The following is a 3,891-nucleotide window of genomic DNA, read 5'->3' as shown; positions in this document are numbered from 1 at the left end:
CCCCAAGGGTTTGTGCTGGAAGCCAGGGTGTCCCCACCCTCACCCCAAGGCTGTCCCCCACCCGAGAGAGAGAGAGAGAGAGAGAGAGAGAGAGAGAGAGAGAGAGAGAGAGAGACAGGAGGACAGCGAGGTCGGTGAGTGCCTTCTTACAGAACCAAAGATGTGTGTAGAGTGTCCTCTGTCCTTAATGACTTGCCGCTCTCCCATGGAAGCAACTTGGATGGATGCTTCTAGAACCTTCCTTCGGGTGTGAGGCAGAATGCTCAGAGTGAAGAGAGTCCCCCATTCCCACTCAGCAAGAACTAGGTCTCTCCCCCACTACACACACACACACACACACACACACACACACACACACACACGCCCGCGAGGCTGAAGAGACGGCTCAGTGGTTAAGAGCACCAGCTGCTCTTCCAGAGGACCCAGTCTGGTTTCTCAGCACCCAGTTTCAAAGGACTTGGTGCCCTCTTCCAGCCTTCAAAGGCATCTGCAGCCACATGCACATACCCATACACGATTAAAAATAAATTTTTTTGTTGTTGTTGCTTTTTGGTTTTTAAGAGACAGGTTTCTCTGTGTAGCCCTGGCTGTCCTGGATCTCGCTCTGTAGCCCAGGCTGGCCTCGAACTCACAGAGATCCTCCTGCCTCTGCCTCCCGAGTGCTGGGATTAAAGGCATGCACCACTGCCGTCTGGCTAAAGTAAATCATAAAACACACACAGGCTAGCTCCCATGTGAGGACTCAGGCTCCGTCTTCCCACCTCCACGTAGGTACTAAGCCCCTTTCCCTCACAGTCCCACATTCCTGATTTATGGCTCCAAAGCTGTCTTGCCCAGTAGGCACAGATGACCCATCCTATGACCCAGCAGGCCCAAGACTCACAAAACGAGCAGAGAAAAAAAAAAATGAAGTATGACATGGTGGCACACATCTTTGATCCCAGCACTCAGGAGGCAGAGGCAGGAGGATCTTCGAGTTCACACAGCAAGGCCCTGCCTCAAAAGATCTATGACTCAATGTGAAGTTAGAAAATCCCTGAGGGCTAGGACCACAGGCATGCACCGTCCTTCAGATGAGTTGTGTTTTTCTCTGTCTTTTTCTTTTCTGTTTTCCTTTTTCTTTTGTTTCTGGTGGTGATGGGGATGGAACCTAGGACCTAGTGCATTCTAGGCAAGTACTCTCCATTGACCACACCCCAACCCCTCAGTGGGGGATTCTAGTTGGGGGCGAACTTTTTCAAATACTATCATGTACACACACACACACACACACACACACACACACACACACACACCAGGGCCCTCTCTGGGCCCAGATGCATCTCCATTATCCTCACCTGCCCCATACACCTTGTGGTCCTTACCTACCAAAGATCTTTCCTACACAGGGAACCCACAGTCCAGCACAATTCCTTCAAGCCTTTGACAATTCTCTCTGAAATACCTCAAAATATTTAATGTATAGTTTATGTGCTAAAAACAAAACAAAAAAAAAAACCTTAGCTAGTTTTGGGATTATGTGACTCGAAGCTTTATACCGTTAAATTATAATTTTGCAAATAATGGCATGTTTATCTCTGACCGGTTCCGTGGGAGACGCATCGAATGTCAGAGCAGCGAAGCCTGTGGTCCCTGGGAGGGTGGGGGGGCCAGTGTCCTTCACAGATCTCCTGTGTACAGGAGTCTCTTAGGAACGTGAGAAAGGCGTGCTCGATGCCTGGACCTTTCCCTGGCTGCTTCTGTTTGCTTGTTTTATGGAGTCGTGTCTTCTGAGAGTATTTATGATTCTATGTGTTCCGTGTTCAAATGTAATTTAAGAAAAAAAATAAGAAAAATGAAAACCAAAGAGGTGATGGAATTTGATTCACAGCCCCGTATATTCTGAAGCTGTGACAGGGGGGCGGGGCTGGGTATCACATTCATCCTTGTCCTCCGGAACCGGTTGGTCCTGTCCTGTGGCCCTCTCTTTCTGTCCGCATTCTAACTCCTAAGGAACTGTGTCCAAGACGGTGGCAAGGTCCTGAGTCAGGGAGAGGGGCTGGAGCAAGCCAGACCTGAGCACCATCCCCTTCCTTCTCCCCCATCTCCTGTGTGTCCAGCCTGTCGGAGGCCCACTGCCCCCCGCCCCCTCCGCTGCATCTGGGGTACAGGTGGGTGGCTGTGGACTTCTTCCCCTCTCCCACCCAGGTAGGTTTCACTTTAGCACACATTTTCCAAGCCTCTTCAGAACAGACAACGAAGAAATTCATGAGTGTAGACAGGAAGCGGGATCAGTGCACCCCACTTCCCCAGATGCCGAAGCCTAGTCACCTCTCCTGGGACATCCTCGGCTTCCCCAGGCATGGGGTAGTCCAGCCACTTGGGGACACTGGCGAACAGGGCTCTGTACGCGCCCCTAAGTGGAGAAAGAGGTGGGTACAGGCCATCTTGTGATTCCTGTGCTTTCTGCCCCTCCCATCCTGGAGGTCTCAAGCCAAGGGCCGGCTTCAAACAGCAGGCCCCACCCCCACGTCACAGGACTGGGGTCAGAGGACCGCTCCCGGGGTGCGGGGAAGCGTGACTCTAGACGTTTGGTCTTATTGTCCCAAAAGGGTTCAACCAAAGTTCAGCCACCAGGTACAGGGTTTATCCTGGTGGCCGTCAGATCCCCTGAGGGTGGGTGTTGGCAGGTTATCTGAGCCCGGAGCAGTGTGAGGGAGGCCTTCCAAGTATTTTCAGAGAAAAACAGGAAATCGGGCTGCTCTTGGAATCAGTCAAAGGCTCCAGCTGCTAGTGGAAGCCTGAGAGGAGCCTTAAGCAGGCCAGCCCCCAGCTGAGGGCAAGAGAAGCCGTCACCATTAGAAACCGTCCCGTGCTGGGTCTTTCCTGGTCATCCGGCCACACATGTGCCTTGGCCGACTGTGGACTGGCACAGATGGGGAAGAGCGGGGTGGCCCTCTGGGTGGAGGGGGAAGACTTGTCCCATCTGCTGCGGAGCGCACCCCACTCGACCGTCCCCAGGTGTGCTGGTACTGGCTCCGCCCATGACCTTGGGCTGTAGGGCCCAAAGGAGGACCTCTTAAAAGGAGAGGGACAAGGGTCACATGCCTCTCCTCCCGGCTCCTGCCTGCGAGGTGGATTCGCTCCCCCTCAGGTCAGAGGACGACTTCTGCTGTCTACTCCCTTCTGTATTCGTGAATTCCCTCAATTTATATCTTAATAAATCCCTACTACCCATTTAATAGACTCACGTGGAGTGATCTTAACGCCCAGGTCAGGGCTGGTCAGCCGGGCAGACCTTGAGATTCGGACCACATCGGCCTGCTTCTGAGATCTCTACTTACTGCTTCAACTAAGGGAGGTCGCCCGCCCGGAGGAAGGGTGGAGGGTGCTGGGGTGCAGTTTAAACCAAGGTAGGTGTGGGGTGGAGCCCTGATCTCTTCCTTTTCTTTCTCAAAAACAGTGAAGCTTTATGTACTTAGAAGGAGGATAAACGCCAACAAAAATATTTTCCTGAAATTAAACTACTTGACCAGCAGGGGTCAGTGTTTTGATGATTTGGGGGTTTGGGGTTTTGGGGTTTTGGTATTTCTTTTTTAAACCTGGGAAGGAATGTTCCCAGGCTTCTACCAAAAGAGTTGGAGAAGCCGTGAACCCAAACAAGCCCTGGGGCCAGAGGGACCCTGTTTTATTAGAAAAGGCAAGGATGTGGTCCCTGTCTTCGCACTCTGTTGTTGACTGTACGCCTGTTCCTGTGGGGACAGGGGAGCTGCTGCACGCTTGAGCGCTGTGGAGATCTGACTGGAAAGGGCACTGGCGCCCACACCATGCCCCCAGGTGGCTGTCCCACTGTACCGGATGACGGTCAATCTCCCAGCCACGGGCCTCTGGTCAGCTCGAGTTGTGGCTGTG

This window comes from Peromyscus eremicus, unplaced genomic scaffold (genome assembly GCF_949786415.1).
Source record: "Peromyscus eremicus unplaced genomic scaffold, PerEre_H2_v1 PerEre#2#chr22_unloc_1, whole genome shotgun sequence".
NCBI lineage: Eukaryota > Metazoa > Chordata > Mammalia > Rodentia > Cricetidae > Peromyscus > Peromyscus eremicus.
Note: the sequence above shows the minus strand (reverse complement) of the source record.